Source organism: Schistocerca serialis, chromosome 10 (genome assembly GCF_023864345.2).
Source record: "Schistocerca serialis cubense isolate TAMUIC-IGC-003099 chromosome 10, iqSchSeri2.2, whole genome shotgun sequence".
NCBI lineage: Eukaryota > Metazoa > Arthropoda > Insecta > Orthoptera > Acrididae > Schistocerca > Schistocerca serialis.
Window position 1 is genome coordinate 209,810,747 of NC_064647.1, and position 20,327 is coordinate 209,831,073.

Genomic DNA, 20,327 nt, shown 5'->3' on the forward strand with positions numbered 1-20,327 from the left:
GGCTGCTGTTTACAGCATCAAAAAATAAAGTACGGTTATTTAAAGGGGGCAAATGATACCACACCGGCACGTACCTTGTCTATGACGAGCTCGCGATGTTGCAGAGGAATGGGACGAAGCCCAGCGTTCCAAACAGCACGGCAACGGAAACTGAAGCGTTCGTACAGGGGCCGGTGGCCAAAGCCTCCCGGACCACAGGTGGCGCTGGTTTAAGGGAGGTAGATGTACGTCACTGTTGTGACGTCATCCGGCACAGCGGAGCTCTGCATGGGTAGGGCATTGCCGGGGGACGGGCGGCAACGTTGCTACCTCCCCTCTTCCCTTCCAGTGTGGATGACTAGCGGGCACGTGATGGCTGGCGTCACGCAGAGTAACAGTTGAGCAGCCCCTGCTACCTTGAAGGATACGCAACACGTGCAGTTCCGGAAGTTGCAGTAGCCGAAGCTATGACACAGCGGTCTCGTGCAGAGCGGGGGGAGGGGTAGCTCTGTACATTCCCGCACAACTTCAGGCCGCTTCTACTGAGCCTTGGTAAGTAGCGATAGGCTCACCAAGGAATCGTAAGCGCTAGGATTTCACCCGGAACAAGTCCCGCCCACTCACCCCCGGTTTTTCCGGTCTTTGTTCGGCGCCTGGGCATCGTTTCAGTTGACCCACGTGGCTTACCACGTTCGGCTGCACTTGGAGTGAATGTTACATTAATATCTTGCTAGGTCTTAAATTTTCCCAGGTAGTTAAAAGACACATTACAAGAAACGTGCACAATTGGCCTCAGCTGTGCCAGGTACTTCCACAGCAAACATAACAGAAAACAATGTAGCACTGAATTCTTTAAATACGAGAACTCAGTATCCAGATGAATAGCCTATGAAGAACCATACTTCTATGTTAGGAAAAGCACCCAAAGCTAAAACAGGATAAACCTACCCTCAAAGAATAATTTGTTTGGAGAAAGAGGAACCACAGTATACTTGACACTTAAGTTTCAGAACTCAGACAGTATATGTGAAACAAGCACCAATGTTCACTATACTTCCAGAGGGCATCAAAATTACTTTGTTGTTGCTAGATCGATCCAAGCTGATTTCGCATGCTATTCACTAAATAGTTTTGCTGAAAATTTTAGGGATGAAAGAAGAACTAGCACAGCATGAAGGACGTTTTACAGCCATGAAACACCGCAGCATATATTTCCTCCATAACTGCTCTGTGACAAACATAAACATCACATTATTATTTTTTTTGAAATGGTTTGAATGACATTTACAGAATTAACAAATCTTTTGGTTAAAACAGACAGGACAAAGAATAACGACACATTATTTTCCTGAGACGTTTGCAACAGCATACAGGTCACTAATCACACAGAAACAGCTACAATTCTTTGTAACCTCGTTTATAATGCGCAGGTATGGTACTGGAAGAATTTACAAGTTAAAATTCACCCATTATCCATGCAAATACTAACGAAATATGTCATACATGCAAATATCTTACTGCTTTCATTAGGCATTTCTACTTTATGACATTCTTATATTCTTTAATTTTCGTGAGCTATTATGAGGGCCTACATAAACAAAACAACCTTCACTTATTTCTATATAACGATGAATTTAGACAACAGAGTTATTCGAGTGCATCCGTGGCTTTACTGCCGACATGACAGATTCAAGACCATTGTTTTCGCATTGTATGTTTGCTCTGCTGTTTCCCTCAAATAAACGTATTATAATAAGTGAATTAGTTAATGAAAATTTCTCTTTATTGCCCTTAAATAACATCACGTTATTTTTTGTTTTCTATTGCTGGCGATGCTTCCAATTCTCTACAAATATTTTTATTTCTTTAATAATGCAGATTCATATTACATTACTATCCAGAAAAGCTTAAATTTCTTATCGTTACTGAATTTCATCACAGTATAACACGTGTTGGACTGCGACAATAACAACTTTGTTGTAGCTTCCAGTTTGCGGAACTGGCGGCCGTTTAGGGAGGGCCTTACACTATGGATAGGCGTGGAGGGGGGTTGAATGGGCGGGACTTGTTCCGGGTGAAATCCTAGCGCTAAGGGCACGTGGCTCAGCAGGCTTCTGTTCAGTGGAGGGAGAGCGGTAGGATTAGGGTTCACAGCTTGTCCCAACATGCGGCTGTGTCCTATTTCTTCTGTCGAGTCCGGCCAGACATATACCTTTCATTAGGCACAGCTATGGCTCATTCTAGGCTCATGATGAAAGCGCGAGGGACAGCTATAACTAAGGAGATATTACGATTGAGATGTGCAAGGTGATCCTTATTAACTTCTAAAAACCCTTGAAGCGACGTAGATGATGCTAAGACGAGAAATTTAATATAAGACACATGGGGCCGCAACTGTTGGGAAATAGGTCAAAAGTGGATTACAAATGTTGGACATGTGACGTCACCAGATATCGCACCTCTCCCCACGTGCGACGGTTGTGATTGTCGATCCTACCCTCGCCTCCATATCTTTTCCTCAGTTAGTCTTTTACTTTGTTTACTCTGTTAGTTGATGAGTTCACTCGTTAGTAAGTAGGATGTTTGGTTAGTTAGTTAGCTAGTCAGATGATTTCTTTGATATTTAAAAGTTGTGTGGCCTCATGACCACGAAACAAACAACACTTATCCGAATCTGCGGAAAAAATTAATATTTGTGTCAGCATTTGCAAAACTCCAATTCCTCTCTCTCAAACCCCACCCTATGGGAGAAAGGGAGAGTTTTAGTTTAAACGAATCAAAATTTACGAGGTTAATAAGTATTTTTTATTTAACCGTAACAATTTTCCACGCAAAAATGAGAACATGGATTTTCTTGAATTACAGCGCCAACTACCAAAAATCAAAGCAAATGTTTAAGACAAAATATACGTAGTTTTTTTATATAGAATCTGATTCTGCAATAAAAATGGGGGATCCCATTTGAAATTTTAAAGTTACCTCCTGCCCCATCCCCAGGGGGCTGGGGTGGCGGGCTAATTTTAGCACCAGCAGTTGTCCTCCTCGAAAAGAATCAACTTTGGATTCTACACATTTTTTCGTGTGAAACTTATTTTTCGAGTTATTCTGGTTTGTCAATTTAAAATTTACATCCTGTATAACAAAGTCCTCTTTTTATAAAACAGTGCTTGTAGAAACCACGGTTCGTGAGTCGAAGCGGCCTCTTTGTGACAGAGCTCGCTCATGCAGTGGGCGTCCACCACAGCTGTATGTCGCACAGTCGAATGACGTCAGGATGGCCAACCCACTGCTGTTTCTGCGCCTCGGTGCTGCATTTGTATTCCCCGCCAGATCCGGCGCTGCATTCCTCTGCCGGCATCTATCTCGACATACGCTGCAGTGTCGAAGGTTTATGGTTGGACGTACCTTGTCATTGAAACCACAATGTCTCCATCATGAGACATTTATTTCTCGGTAATTCTGACATTTTCTCATCTATTAGGTCTACAACTTTGCTTCCGCCGTAGTGGAAAGTAGTGATGCAAGTCGTTCGTCGTAAGTGACATACAGTAAGCTTAGGTATTTGAGAACGTAATGCCATCAAAATATCAGTCGATTTTTGAGTGCATCATGAAGTTATTCTCGACTGAATGCGTCAACTTATGAGCCCAATTCTCGTCATCTGCGGGAGTTTCTAATTTTCTGCTTTGATATGAAGAAATCTGCGGCTGAGGCTCATAAAAAGCTGACCTATTATGAGGTGCCTGTTAGTGACAGAACTTCGCAGAAAATGGTTTCCATGCTTCGAGAACGGTGATTTTGACTTTAAAGACCGGTATGGTTGTGAAAGAGAAGCTTTCGATGCTACTGCAACCGACGGGAACAATCACATGAGATCGTTATCGGAAGCAACTGATGTGTTTGAGCCGAGCACTGAAAGACAAACGGCCACACTACAGCGATAGACATGAAAAAATGATTTTGCATCATGACAGTGCACGACCCCATGTCGAAATTTCCGTCAAAACATACTTGGGAACGTTGAAATGGGAAGTTCTTCCCCACCCGCTGTATTCTCCAAATATTCCTCCCTCTCACTGCCACCTTTCTCGATTTATGACACACGAACTAGCTGGTTAGCCATTGCGGTCGTATGAACAAGTGCAAAAGATACCCAGCTTATACACTGCGGGATTCGTATGCTGCCCTAAAGCTAGGAGAAAGCAGTGTCCAACGATGGCCAATACTTCGAAGCGTAAATTTTTTGTAAGTTTTTCACAATAAAGTCTCGAACTTCGGGAAAAAACGGCGGAAGCAAAGTTGTGGACTCCTATATGCACTCATGTTCAGAAAAAAACAGAACATCTTGAACGACTGGAGATACGTCGTTCATATTCACAGGGCGTGTACATTAGGACGTTCTGCACAAATGATGAGCACCTCGGTTCAGCATTTGTCTGTTGCCTAGTAGGCACAGGGTCCGTCGTGTACCCTGATAACTTGTTCCACGTATGATGGCATCGACACCTGCTAGACGCGAATGGCGTCCTGTGTTATAGCCATGCATTCCGGATTGACCACCATTTGTGGTGCATTGGGTCACAGTGCTGCACCCATCGTGTCAACATATGCGACACATTTTCGATTGGCGGCAAGTGTGGTGATCTGGCGGGTCACGGCCATAAACTGATATCCTGTAACACCAAGAAAGCACGTATTCGTGTAGCAACATGTGGTCGTGCATTGTCTTGCTGAAAAATGGCGCCTGTGCAGAAAGAATATGGCTACGGGTTGCAATATATCATTCACATAGGTCATACTGCTCACAGGGCCCTGGACACACACCAGCTATGATTTGTCGTTGTACCCAATAGCACCCCGCAACACAGGGCCTTGAGTTGGCACTGTACATCTCGTGCGAATGCAGTCATTGTGATGTGCTAAGAAACAGAACATGGATTCGTCTGAAAACTGATGCCATTCCTGTCCCCAGTGACACTGTTCCATACACCATTGCCGTCTAGCATGTTTCTGCACATTCGTCGCTGGCCGGTGTGGCCGAGAGGTTCTAGGCGCTGTAGTCTGGAACCGCGCGACCGCTACGGTCGCAGGTTAGAATCCTGCCTCGAGCATGGATGTGCGTGATGCCCTTAGGTTGGTTAGTTTTAATTAGTTCTAACTTCTAGGGGACTGATGACCTCAGATGTTAAGTCCCATAGTGCTCAGAGCCATTTGAACCATTTTTGCACATTCGTCAAAGGTATTTGGAGATGTGGACAACACACACGTAACCCATGCCATAAAAAATGGCGGCTGACTGTCACCCTTGATAGTGTACGATGTGTTACATTGTTCGTAGATCTGTCCTACAATGCCACTCGCATGAGGTTTCGATCTTCTCGGGGGGGGGGGGGGGGGGGGCTGGGTGGTGCGACCTCACCCATCTCGCCGTGTTCTCAACCATCTGTAAACCATTCTGATTCTGCACACATCTGTTGCACTGCCGAACAGCAATTTCCCGGATGGATGCATCATATTCTCTCACGCCAACAATGTGCCGTCTTTCAAACTCTCTGATCTGACGGTACGATTCGCGCATATGTCTGCGAGGTACCCTGCGTGTCTGTTCGAATCACACTGATCCATTACCTTCGGTTTACAGCGACAACGAGAGCCGCAGGTACATTTTATCGATAGGTGTGCCACGCTATCGATGTTGTCCTTGAACTCGCGGGCCAACTTGGTTCAAATGCTTATCATGTCCTGTGAATATGAATGTCCTGTCTCTAGTCGCCGGCCGGTGTGGACGAGCGGTTCTAGGCGCTACAGTCTGGAACCGCGCGACCGCTACGGTCGCAGGTTAGAATCCTGCCTCGGGCATGGATGTGTGTGATGTCCTTAGGTTAGTTAGATTTAATTAGTTCTAAGTTCTAGGGGACTGATCACCTCAAAAGTTAAGTCCCATAGTGCTCAGAGCCATTTGAGCCATTTTTCAAACACTTCCACTGGCCAGACATCCGGGGTGCCTTGCAACGAGCTTTTCGGAAGCGATCTCCACCCCCTCGCACTCTTACGATTTTATGGACAGCGTTGCAGGGTTCATGATGTCATTTCCCTTCAGCAGTACTTCAGACATTAGTCGAGTCCATGACACGTCGTGCTGCGGCACTTCTGCGTGCTCGCAGGAGTCCGACACGATATTGGGCAGGTATAACAATTTCTTTAGTTCTTTCATTGTTGCTTGAAAGTGGTTCGATGAACCCTCTTCGAGGGACTTGATCGTGAATTGTAGAGTAATTATGGAGATGGAGATGGGTAGATGTAGACACTACCCAACTGGCAGCTTGGACTGTGAGTTTTCTTTGGTCAGAGATTGCTCACTTTTCAGTACGAAAATATATGTACCGATTATCACATAAATCGCCATCACCAGCATATGCCTTACAAGTGGTGCAGACCACCTCTGAAACGTGTATCTTTTGAAAATGCACTAGTTGTAAATCACATGCTGGATGCCGGCGATTTATCGTGAGAACGATACATATTTATATCCATATAGATAAGGAACAGGAGGGGCCTATAACAATTCCATGGGGAACCGCAGATATCACCTCGGTTTTAATAACTGACAGTCCACGCATTGCTACGAAATCTGACAGTAAATCACGAACGGGGTCGCAGAACTGAGATGACATTCCACAGGGACGCAATTGAATTTGTTGGCGCTTGTGAGGAATGGTGCCCAAAGCTCTGTGGGCCACAACATTCCGGCTCCCAATGATGACCAGGAAAAACGGTGCGGACTGTGTCCCCCTCCGCTACCTACCGCGATAAGCATTTCCGGTCAGCACTTCCTGCGGATACAGCAGTCCCGAGCTCAGCAGCCAAACGTAACGCTATGAATGGCAACGGCAGAACAGAGCGTAGGATGTAAAGCGGACGAGAACTTACGACGGCTCGTTGCCAATTGTCGTTGTGGCTGACTGCCAGATGTGTGTGAATGAGCACTCCAGATTCATTCATCTACATTTACATGATTAACTCTGCAATTCACAAACACGTGCCTGGGAGAGGGTTCATCGAAAAACCTTCAAGCTATTTCTCTACCGTTCCACTCTCGAACAGCGCGTGGGAAAAACGAACTTAAAATTTTCCGAGCAATCCCCGATTCTGATGTTTTATTACGGTGATCATTTTTCCCTGTGTAGGTGGGGGCCAGCAAAATAAGGAGAAAGTTATGATTGAAATTTCACCACAAGATTCTGCCGCAACGAAAAACGCCTTTATTTCATTGATTGCTACACCAGTTTGCACATCATATCTGTGGCACTTCCTCACCTGTTTCACAATAACACAAAATGAACTGCTATGTTCAGCCCTACATGAGAGCTGTTAGTATGGACCAAAACAGGGAAAAATGTCCGGTAAACGTCGGCTGTAAAGTGCGTGTCTTAACAGGTATGAGCACGTGTTCATTTTCGCTACTGTGCAGCACATCTTTGCTACCAAACAAGTGCTCATAGAATGAAGGCTTTCACGACCGTATCACATAGCTGCTGGCAGCAGAGAGTTATTTTGACCACACCCCTTTTCCTACAGTGTTTATGAGGGGTCACTCCAAAAGAAATGCACACTATTTTTGTAAAAATACAGTTTTCATTCTGCATGTGTGAAAGCTTTACGGTGTGTAGATACATCCTTCCCGCTTGTTTTCAAACTTAGTTCAACCTGTTCCCGTGAGTGGCGCCGTCAGACCATGTCTTCAAGATTGCTGCTACACTTGACGTTCGTCAGAAGCAACGTGCTGTCATAGAATTCATGTGCTGTGAAAACGAGACAGTGGGAAACATCCACAAGAGCTTGAAAAAGGTGTATGGAGATGCTGCTGTTGATCGCAGTACAGTTAGTCGGTGGGCAAGCAGGTTACGTGACGAAAGCGGGCACGGCAATATTGAGGATTGTCCTCGCAGCGGCAGGCCTCGTGCTGCACACACTCCAGACAATGTGCAGAGAGTTAACGAATTGGTGACTGCTGACAGACGCATCACAGTGAACGAATTGTCACGCTATGTTGGGATAGGGGAAGGAAGTGTTTGCAGAATACTGAAAGTGTTGGCGTTAAAAAAGGTTTGTGCCAGGTGGGTTCCCAGGATGTTGACAGTGGCTCACAAAGAAACAAGAAAAACGGTATTCAGCGAACTTTTGGAACAGTACGAGAATGGTGCAGATGAATTTCTTGGAAGAATGGTGACAGGTGATGAAACATGGCTCTATCATTTTTCACCATAGACGAAGATCAATGGAGTGGCATCATGCAAATTCACCCCAAAAAAAATTCAAAACCACACCTTCTGCTGGAAAAGTTATGGCTACGGTGTTTTTCGATTCCGAAAGACTCTTGCTTGTGGACATCATACCAAGTGGAACCACCATAAATATTGATGCATATATGACGACACTGAAGAAACTTCAAGCTCGACTGAGTCGTGTTCGACCACATCGGCTAAAGCAGGATGTTTTTCTGTTGCACGACAATGCACGGCCAGATGTCAGTCAAAAAACCATGGAAGCGATCACAAAACTCGGATGGACAACACTGAAACACCCGCCTTACAGTCCTGACCTGGCTCCATGTGACTATCATCTCTTTGGGAAACTGGAAGACTCTCTTCGTGGAACAAGGTTTGAAGATAATGACTCCCTTGTGCACGCTGCCAAACAGTGGCTCCAACAGGTTGGTCCAGAATTTTACCGTGCGCGTATACAGGCGCTGGTTCCAAGATGGCGTAAGGCAGGTGAGAGGGATGGAAATTATGTGGAGTAATGAAAATATTGTTCCTAAAGGATGTATCTACACACTGTAAAACTTTCAGACATATAGAATAAAACATGGATTTTAAAAAACATAGTGTGCATTTCTTTTCGAGTGACCGTACGTCGCTCTCGGACGTCCGATCGGTCAGTCAGCAAGATTCAGCGGAGTAGCGACTCTGAGGATGTCCAGCGCAGACCTGGACGAAACGCCAGGAACAGAGGAGTTTCTTGGACTACGACTTTACATCCCGAAATGCTTACGAGCAGATCTCATAGCTCTTAAGGTATGCATTTTAGAGACCACGATTACTAGTTTTTTTTCCATACTGCCTCCTCCGAAAATATGGAACACAAAGAGGTTGCAGTAGAAGAGATTTGTTTCATAGTATCAAAGGTAAAGTACTGCTCATAGCTCTTAAGAAATGCATTTTAGTTTCCGTGTTCACTAGCCCCCCCCCTTTTTTTTTCGAACTGTCGTTCTCGTCATATACCCGAGTACTGACCATTGCTCCTGGGACACTCTGTATGTTAATTAAATACGAGCGTTGTCAAACAAATTTCAGCTACTGCCTTCATCACCGAAACCCAAAATAATGGAGTCGACGCTAGAACTTCCACACTGGTATACAGCACTGACTGGCCAATGTGGATGTAGTGTTCTGTTAAGCCGTTTTTCTGGGCTCTGTGAGCCAGGTGTACCTTTGGTGATCCATGAAGCTTTCATGGACTGTACGAGCGACATTAATGGGTGATATCTTGTAAAACTCCAACTTTGCGGCATGGACGGAATCGAAAAGGTGCTGCTCTCTTTGGTGCAGGGCGAAACATCGCTTTAGCTTGGTACTTGGTGAGGATGTGACCTACTTTTGTCGATTGCCTTCGCACTTATGGTAGCAAAGACATGGATTTAAATCTTTCTACTTAATCTTCTTCGTTCCTTAAGAGGTGCACGGAACACAGAGAGCACATCCGGAAGTCAGAGCCCAATAAATCGGTAAACATAGGTACAAGTAGTGATGGGGAGCTCGTGAATGAGTCGTTCAAATGAACGCTTCACTCCATTGAAGTGTGAACTAACCACTCAATTTCAATGAACTGCTACTTCAAACTCTTCACAGATAACACACTCCACACTTCCTTCAAGTTCACTCACTCTCTTCCCCTCTCCCTCATCCCATTACATCGGCGTTACGTCACTCATTCTCCCTTCACTTCAGTCCCCCCTCTACTGCCTGTCGACGAATCGCGCGGCGTTTGTGGGAAACTATAGGTTTGCGATGGGTTGGGGAGGTGAGGAGCGATGGGAAGGCAGCGTCAGCTGCTTCCTGCAGTGCTGACATCATTACCCGTGACTATTTGTGCAGTTCAGTTATACTTCGCGTCTACCGGACGCCTACCGTTGGCAGCGCTTTCGGACAAATTAATACTACAGATACAAACGAAGAGGCTGGCTGTGTGAGCACGCACAGCCAACATGAAAATAAAAGTTTTGTTAATAACACTGAAAGAGGGATTTTACCTGAAATCGTATCTACTACAGGTGACAGTTTACGTTTTGAATTTGGAGGGTTATATTATTCTCAACAAAATAAAATCTACAGGGAAACTTATGAATAATTACTTAACGCAGATATATAGACTTTGTGACAGTGGTAAACATACTCACTCTACTTTGAATTAAATTTTAAAAGGAACATGAAATTGGACTGCATTTTGTTGGTGGCCCTAGTTTTTGTCCATGAATACAACAAATAATGTTTCTCTTAGCTGATAAAGACTTTTTTGGGCGTTTCATGAGAAAATGTCGAGCAAGATTAAATGTGATACTTTCTTTATATGTGACAGGCTTCTCTGTTTATCTTTCCTTTGTCCCCTTCGACCACGTTCTATTTAAGTTAGCTCAGACGCTGTAAGAGCGTAAAACGTTGCGTGCACGTTACTGCATAGTTGGCCATCTGTTGGTAAAATTATGAAGTATTACGAAGCTTTATTGTACGAGCAAGGCGAAGCGAGCGTAGCCGCGGCTGAGCGGCGAACTGGGCAACTTCGCCAGGCTTCGTACTTCATGAATGAACTACTTCATTTGAACGCTTCAGGGCAAAGAGTGAAATGAATGAAGTAGTTCACGGGAATCAACGAGTTCGACCCATCTCTAGGTACAAGGAAGGTGACTGCGAAGAAACCTTGACTTGAGGAGGTTGACAAAAGAATCAGGTACAGAACTGTTCAGGGAAGGACAGAAATACACCAATACGAGGGATGTTCGGAAACTTAGGTCCAATAAGTCACGAAACGGAACCCACTGTGAAAATCAAAAACCTCTTTATTTGTGACAGTCAGCTATAGCTTTCAGCTACGTCTTTACACAGTCGCCGCTCCATGTTCGGCACTCGTCGAAGGGTTTTACCAACTTTCCCACGTCCTCGTCGCAGAAGAGATCCGCCTGTGCTTTCTACTAATTATCTATGTTGTTCTGCAACTCGTAGTCTGTGCCAAAAGTCTTCATGGTCAACGGATCATGTGAGCAGAGATCAAACTCAAGGAGAGCTGCATTGTGGGTTATCAAACTCTTCCCACCGAAAACGGTGAAGGAACAGCTACAATGCCCCTGCAGAGTACGGCCGAGAATTGTCACGAGGGGGGAAACACACGACAGTTATGTTATGCGGGCTGCATCACATCAGACGAAATCTCACCAGGCACTAGTACTTGGCGGGAAACACTATTTTCTAGGAATCTGTATGTGCTCACTGTGCGCTCTGAAGTGAAAAGAGTGACATGACGCGATCGACGGGCATGCTAGAGACATTGCCCAATATAACTGGAGAAAGCTTTATCGGATTTTCATTGTGGTTTCCATTTCGCACGCGATTGGACCTTACTTAGCCCTCATATATGTCACGGAATGCATAGGAAATGCAGGGAGGCCAGGGACAAATGTCTGCAGGAAAATTGAGAAGAAATCGAAAAAGAAATGAGCATCAGAAGGACTGATTCAGTTATAGAAAAGTCAAAATTAAGGACGGCAACAAGAAGAGTGCAATGGTAATTCCACTGTTTTGTTCGTTTAATAAATTTTATCGGGTTTTATTAAACGAACAAGACAAATTAAATCTACATGGGTTCTTCCAGTTATTTGATGAACTGCTGTAGATGTTGTTGTTGTTGTTGTGGTCTTCAGTCCTGAGACTGGTTTGATGCAGCTCTCCATGCTACTCTATCCTGTGCAAGCTTTTTCATCTCCCAGTACCTACTGCAACCTACATCCTTCTGAATCTGCTTTGTGTATTCATCTCTTGGTCTCCCTCTACGATTTTTACCCTCCACGCTCCCCTCCAATACTAAATTGGTGATCCCTTGATGCCTCAGAACATGTCCTACCAACCGATCCCTTCTTCTGGTCAAGTTGCGCCACAAACTTCTCTTCTCCCCAATCCTATTCAATACTTCCTCATTAGTTATGTGATCTACCCATCTAATCTTCAGCATTCTTCTGTAGCACCACATTTCGAAAGCTTCTATTCTCTTCTTGTCCAAACTATTTATCGTCCATGTTTCACTTCCATACATGGCTACACGCCATACAAATACTTTCAGAAATGACTTCCTGACACTTAAATCAATACTGGATGTTAACAAATTTCTCTTCTTCAGAAACGCTTTCCTTGCCATTGCCAGTCTACATGTTATATCCTCTCTACTTCGACCATCATCAGTTATTTTGCTCCCCAAATAGCAAAACTCCTTTACTACTTTAGGTGCCTCATTTCCTAATCTAATTCCCTCAGCATCACCCGACTTAATTAGACTACATTCCATTATCCTTGTTTTGCTTTTGTTGATGTTCATCTTATATCCTCCTTTCAAGACACTGCTGTAGATAGGCAACCAAAATATAATACCTGCCCTATCATCCTAACAAATATTTTTAGAAACGGTAGTTTTGAAAGCATTTTTGTATAGACATTTTTAAATTGAAAGATATTTTAATTTTTACAGGTGTACTCTTGTTTTTTGAAAGATAAGCAGATACGTACAGGTATGAGATGTCTATACACGCGCTCATAAAACAGACTTTCGTTTTCTGTAGTAGTAAATCATCCTTGGATGGGCTAAACAATGGACGTTACAAGTACTGTTGTACAGTCAATTTCATCTTTGGCGCAGTCAGTGCCGCTATTTACTTCTGTACTTAAATATGTACTTCAAACGAAATAGTATAGCCAGGTTAATCCTTAGAGTCAACTTTAAAGGCAATCTTTAATGCTGACAGCCAACTTTAAACTAAGTCATTATACATTTCACGTAATGTCAATGTAAGTTTTTCCATATTGTCTCAATTGTACCCTTTCCATGTTTATTCTGATGATGCTCTTGTTCATTAAAGTTCAAAACCGATCTCTAAAATATATAAAGTTCGACTTACGGCTGTTTTCAAACACTTTCTTACTGTGTACTGTCCAAGTTTCATCGACTTGTGTTAGTTGGCCGTGACACATCATGCGAAAGCTACTTTCGTCCCTGAGTTTTGCACACCAGTGGACGAGGCACAGCACGATCTTCTCACAACCAAATAACATTCAGATTAGATTTCTGTATCTTACATCGTGCGCTTTTGCTGAAGTGCCATTATTTTGAGTGTCGAAGCATGTAGTACACTTGCCGACAATTTGTCGTGTACTGTGTACCGTCTTCAAATTGGTTCAGTCCTAATAGCGAGCAATGTGCTTTCCTGCCCGGCGTGTGGAAGCGTCTCTTGCCGCCCTTTGCTCATCTCAGCTGCAAATCGTCTGTTACGCCGGCGAGAAGTGAGACGGCCAGTTCATCTCAGTGGACAGCAAAAAAACGCTGCAGTTGAACGCTTGCGTCATGCCGCAGTTAAAGAAGGCAACTGGCACGTGGACAAACCGTGCAGTGGGTATTCAATTAATAACAGCGTAGCTACTGCATGACAGCGAACAGAGGTCACGTCGCACTCCGAATTAAGGCTGCTGCAATTACTGCATAGAAGCGCTTTCCGGTTCCAAGAGTATAGCAGCCGGACTGACTGTGTCTCTCTCAAAGCGACACCTACTGTTCATCTCGTAAGTCAGTGGCTTTGAAGGGAGCATTTAGCTACCAAATAATAAACAGCAGGTCGTATCCAAAAGGTCCATACATTTGAATTTTACTTGGAAATGGTTACATATAGTCCAGAATAGTGCTGGATGGCGCCCCATACATCCTTCTTATACAGGAGTGGCATATGTCTACAAGCTGAACAAGGTTTGCTCTTCCTTTTTTTCTTTTTCTTTTCCACGACGTGGCAAAAAGTTTTTCTTACACGTTGCTGCAGCGTATATGCGATGTAGTGCAACTCCCATTCGGATATACGAGGGACGTTCAATAACACAGGCCAACGATGGAAAAATTTTTTTTGCTGAAATTACTTTATTCTCATGTTTTTTAGGGTGGTAAATTCAAATGATATTTAAAAAAATGTATCATCCACCATTTCTTCACATTTTACAGTTAAATTTATTAAATTAAGCGATTTTTTAAAGAATTTAACAGCTTTTATGTATCAGGTTACCCCCCATTCAGAGGCTGTTGCACGCAGCGACTTGTAAATAATAGATTTCAGCTATCTGTCGTCCTTTGGAATTTTTATTGGCAGATCTAGATTTCAGCTAGAAACTAGCCATTCTCAATGCACTATCCTTTTTTGGTCAATGCATGTAATGCCTGTTGGTCTGGCTTTGTACACATTGTTATTTGATTTCAGAAAAGAAATGTTGCATTAATAATTGAATTCACCTCGTATAATCACCGATATATAGGCAGGAGATCTGTGTAGCACTCGTGTCGTTCCGACGTCCTTGTGCTAAATGCGGAATTATACATGAACTATAGCAACTCTATTCGCAAATGGGTCCAAAAAAGAACGACGGGCTGTTATTCTTTTGATGATTGCCGAAGGACAAACGCCGGTGGACATCCACCGTAGAATGAAGAATATGTATGGGAACTGGTGTCATCCATCGTTCCCTCGTCCCAAGAAGTTCAAGAGCCAGCCAGTTGCTGGAAAGGTGATGCCCACCTTGTACTTTGATTATCGGTGCCCGTTGCGTATGTTGTTGTTGTTGTTGTTGTTGTTGTGTTGTTCAGTCCAGAGACTGGTTTGATGCAGCTCTCGATCCTGCTCTATCCTGTGCAAGCTTCTTCATCTCCCAGTACCTACTGCAACCTACATCCTTCTGAATCTGCTTAGTGTATTCATCTCTTGGTCTCCCTCTCCCATTTTTAGCCTCCACGCTGCCCTCAAATACTAAATTGGTGATCCCTTGATGCCTCAGAGCATGTCCTACCAAGTGATCCCTTCTTCTAGTCAAGTTGTGCCACAAATTTCTCTTCTCCCCAATTCTATTCAGTACCTCCTCATTAGTTATGTGATCTACCCATCTAATCTTCAGCATTCTTCTGTTGCACCATATTTAGAAAGCTTCTATTCTCTTCTTGTCTAAACTATTTATCGTACACGTTTCATTTCCATATAAGGCTATACTCCATACTTTCAAAAAAGACTTCCTGGCATTTACATCTATAATCGATGTTAATAAATTTCTCTTCTTCAGAAACGCTTTCCTTGCCATTGTCAGTCTACATTTTATATCCTCTCTACTTCGACTGTCATCAGTTATTTTGCTCCCCAAATAGCAAAACTCGTTTACTACTTTAAGCGTCTCATTTCCTAATCTAATTCCCTCAGCATCACCCAATTTAGTCGACTACTTTCCATTATCCTCGTTTTGCTTTTGTTGATGTTCCAGGTCCTTCGCTGTCTTGACAGAATTACAATGTCATCGACTAACATCAAAGTTTTTATTTCTACACAATGCAATTCAATTCCTACTCCAAATTTTTATTTTGTTTCCTTTACTGCTTGCTCAATATACAGATTGAATAGCATCGATGATAGGCTACAACCTACAAGCCCCTCTCACTCCCTTCCCAACCACTACTTCCCTTTCATGCCCCTCGACTTATAACTGCCATCTGGTTTCTGTACAAATTGCAAATAGCCTTTCGCTCCCTGTATTTTATCCCTGCCACTTTCAGAATTTGAAAGAGAATATTCCAGTCAGCATTGTCAAAAGCTTTCTCTAAGTCTAGAAATGCTAGAAACGTAGTTCGCCTTTCCTTAATCTATTTTCGAAGATAAGTCGTAGGGTCAGTATTGCCTGACGTGTTCCAACATTTCTACGGGATCCAAACTGATCTTCCCCGAGGTTGGCTTCTACTAGTTTTTCCATTCGTCTGTAAAGAATTCGTGTTAGTATTTTGCAGCTGTGACTTATTAAACTGATAGTTCGGTAATTTTCCCATCTGTCAACACCTGCTTTCTTTGGGATTGGAATTATTATATTCTTCTTGAAGTATGAGGGAATTTTGCCTGTCTCATACATCTTGCTCACCAGATGGTAGAGTTTTTTCAGGGCTGGCTCTCCCAAGGCTATCAGTAGTTCTAATGGAAGTTGTCTACACCCGGGGCCTTGTTTCGACTTAGGTCTTTCAGTGCTCTGTCTGACTCTTCACGCAGTATCATATCTCCCATTTCATCTTAATCTACATGCTCTTCCATTTCCATAATACTGTCCTACATCTACATCTACATTTATACTCCGCAAGCCACCCAACGGTGTGTGGCGGAGGCCACTTTACGTGCCACTGTCATTGCCTCCCTTTCCTGTTCCAGTCGCGTATGGTTCGCGGGAAGAACGACTGTCTGAAAGCCTCCGTGCGCGCTCTAATCTCTCTAATTTTACATTCGTGATCTCCTCGGGAGGTATAAGTAGGGGGAAGCAATATATTCGATACCTCATCCAGAAACGCACCCTCTCGAAACCTGGCGAGCAAGCTACACCGCGATGCAGAGCGCCTCTCTTGCAGAGTCTGCCACTTGAGTTTATTAAACATCTCCGTAACGCTATCACGGTTACCAAATAACCCTGTGACGAAACGCGCCGCTCTTCTTTAGATCTTCTCTATCTCCTCCGTCAAACCGATCTGGTACGTATCCCACACTGATGAGCAATACTCAAGTATAGGTCGAACGAGTGTTTTGTAAGCCACCTCCTTTGTTGATGGACTACATTTTCCAAGCACTCTCCTAATGAATCTCAACCTGGTACCCGCCTTACCAACAATTAATTTTATATGATCATTCCACTTCAAATCGTTCCGCACGCATACTCCCAGATATTTTACAGAAGTAACTGCTACCAGTGTTTGTTCCGCTATCATATAATCATACAATAAAGGATCCTTCTTTCTATGTATTCGCAATACATTACATTTGTCTATGTTAAGGGACAGTTGCCACTCCCTGCACCAAGTGCCTATCCGCTGCAGATCTTCCTGCATTTCGCTACAATTTTCTAATGCTGCAACTTCTCTGTATACTACAGCATCATCCGCGAAAAGCTGCATGGAACCTCCGACACTATCTACTAGGTCATTTATATACATTGTGAAAAGCAATGGTCCCATAACACTCCCCTGTGGCACGCCAGAGGTTACTTTAACGTCTGTAGACGTCTCTCCATTGATAACAACATGCTGTGTTCTTTTTGCTAAAAACTCTTCAATCCAGCCACACAGCTGGTCTGATATTCCGTAGGCTCTTACTTTGTTTATTAGGCGACAGTGCGGAACTGTATCGAACGCCTTCCGGAAGTCAAGAAAAATAGCATCTACCTGGGAGCCTGTATCTAATATTTTCTGGGTCTCATGAACAAATAAAGCGAGTTGGGTCTCACACGATCGCTGTTTCCGGAATCCATGTTGATTCCTACATAGTAGATTCTGGGTTTCCAAAAACGACATGATACTCGAGCAAAAAACGTGTTCTAAAATTCTACAACAGATCGACGTCAGAGATATAGGTCTATAGTTTTGCGCATCTGCTCGACGACCCTTCTTGAAGACTGGGACTACCTGTGCTCTTTTCCAATCATTTGGAACCCTCCGTTCCTCTAGAAACTTGCGGTACACGGCTGTTAGAAGGGGGGCAAGTTCTTTCGCGTACTCTGTGTAGAATCGAATTGGTATCCCGTCAGGTCCAGTGGACTTTCCTCTATTGAGTGATTCCAGTTGCTTTTCTATTCCTTGGACACTTATTTCGATGTCAGCCATTTTTTCGTTTGTGCGAGGATTTAGAGAAGGAACTGCAGTGCGGTCTTCCTCTGTGAAACAGCTTTGGAAAAAGGTGTTTAGTATTTCACCTTTACGCGTGTCGTCCTCTGTTTCAATGCCATCATCATCCCGGAGTGTCTGGATATGCTGTTTCGAGCCACTTACTGATTTAACGTAAGACCAGAACTTCCTAGGATTTTCTGTCAAGTCGGTACATAGAATTTTACTTTCGAATTCACTGAACGCTTCACGCATAGCCCTCCTTACGCTAACTTTGACATCGTTTAGCTTCTGTTTGTCTGAGAGGTTTTGGCTGCGTTTAAACTTGGAGTGAGGCTCTCTTTGCTTTCGCAGTAGTTTCCTAACTTTGTTGTTGTACCACGGTGGGTTTTTCCCGTCCCTCACAGTTTTACTCGGCACGTACCTGTCTAAAACGCATTTTACGATTGCCTTGAACTTTTTCCATAAACACTCAACATTGTCAGTGTCGGAACAGATATTTTCGTTTTGATCTGTTAGGTAGTCTGAAATCTTCCTTCTATTACTCTTGCTAAACAGATAAACCTTCCTCCCTTTTTTTATATTCCTATTAACTTCCATATTCAGGGATGCTGCAACGGCCTTATGATCACTGATTCCCTGTTCTGCACTTAAAGAGTCGAAAAGATCCGGTCTGTTTGTTATCAATAGGTCCAAGATGTTATCTCCACGAGTCGGTTCTCTGTTTAATTGCTCGAGGTAATTTTCGGATAGTGCACTCAGTATAATGTCACTCGATGCTCTGTCCCTACCACCCGTCCTAAACATCTGAGTGTCCCAGTCTATATCTGGTAAATTGAAATCTCCACCTAAGACTATAACATGCTGAGAAAATTTATGTGAAATGTATTCCAAATTTTCTCTCAGTTGTTCTGCCACTAATGCTGCTGAGTCGGGAGGTCGGTAAAAGGAGCCAATTATTAACCTAGCTCGGTTGTTGAGTGTAACCTCCACCCATAATAATTCACAGGAACTATCCACTTCTACTTCACTACAGGATAAACTACTACTAACAGCGACGAACACTCCACCACCGGTTGCATGCAATCTATCCTTTCTAAACACCGTCTGTACCTTTGTAAAAATTTCGGCAGAATTTATCTCTGGCTTAAGCCAGCTTTCTGTACCTATAATGATTTCAGCTTCGGTGCTTTCTATCAGCGCTTGAAGTTCTGGTACTTTCCCAACGCAGCTTCGACAGTTGACAATTACAATACTGATTGCTGCTTGTTCCCCGCATGTCCTGACTTTGCCCCGCACCCGTTGAGGCTGTTGCCCTTTCTGTACTTGCCCAAGGCCATCTAACCTAAAAAACCGCCCAGGCCACGCCACACAACCCCTGCTACCCGTGTAGCCGCTTGTTGCGTGTAGTGGACTCCTGACCTATCCAGCGGAACCCGAAACCCCACCACCCTATGGCGCAAGTCGAGGAATCTGCAGCCCACACGGTCGCAGAACCGTCTCAGCCTCTGATTCAGACCCTCCACTCGGCTCTGTACCAAAGGTCCGCAGTCAGTCCTGTCGACGATGCTGCAGATGGTGAGCTCTGCTTTCATCCCGCTAGCGAGACTGGCAGTCTTCACCAAATCAGATAGCCACCGGAAGCCAGAGAGGATTCCTCCGATCCATAGCGACACACATCATTGGTGCCGACATGAGTGACCACCTGCAGATGGGTGCACCCTGTACCCTTCATGGCATCCGGAAGGACCCTTTCCATCTACATCTACATCTACATCTATACTCCGCGAGCCACCCTACGGTGTGTGGCGGAGGGTACTTATTGTACCACTATCTGATCCCCCCTTCCCTGTTCCATTCACGAATTGTGCGTGGGAAGAACGACTGCTTGTAAGTCTCCGTATTTGCTCTAATTTCTCGGATCTTTTCGTTGTGATCATTACGCGAGATATATGTGGGCGGTAGTAATATGTTGCCCATCTCTTCCCGGAATGTGCTCTCTCGTAATTTCGATAATAAACCTCTCCGTATTGCGTAACGCCTTTCTTGAAGTGTCCGCCACTGGAGCTTGTTCAGCATCTCCGTAACGCTCTCGCGCTGACTAAATGTCCCCATGACGAATCGCGCTGCTTTTCGCTGGATCATGTCTATCTCTTCTATTAATCCAACCTGGTAAGGGTCCCATACTGATGAGCAATACTCAAGAATCGGACGAACAAGCGTTTTGTAAGCTACTTCTTTCGTCGATGAGTCACATTTTCTTAGAATTCTTCCTATGAATCTCAACCTGGCGCCTGCTTTTCCCACTATTTGTTTTATGTGATCATTGCACTTCAGATCGCTCCGGATAGTAACTCCTAAGTATTTTACGATCGTTACCG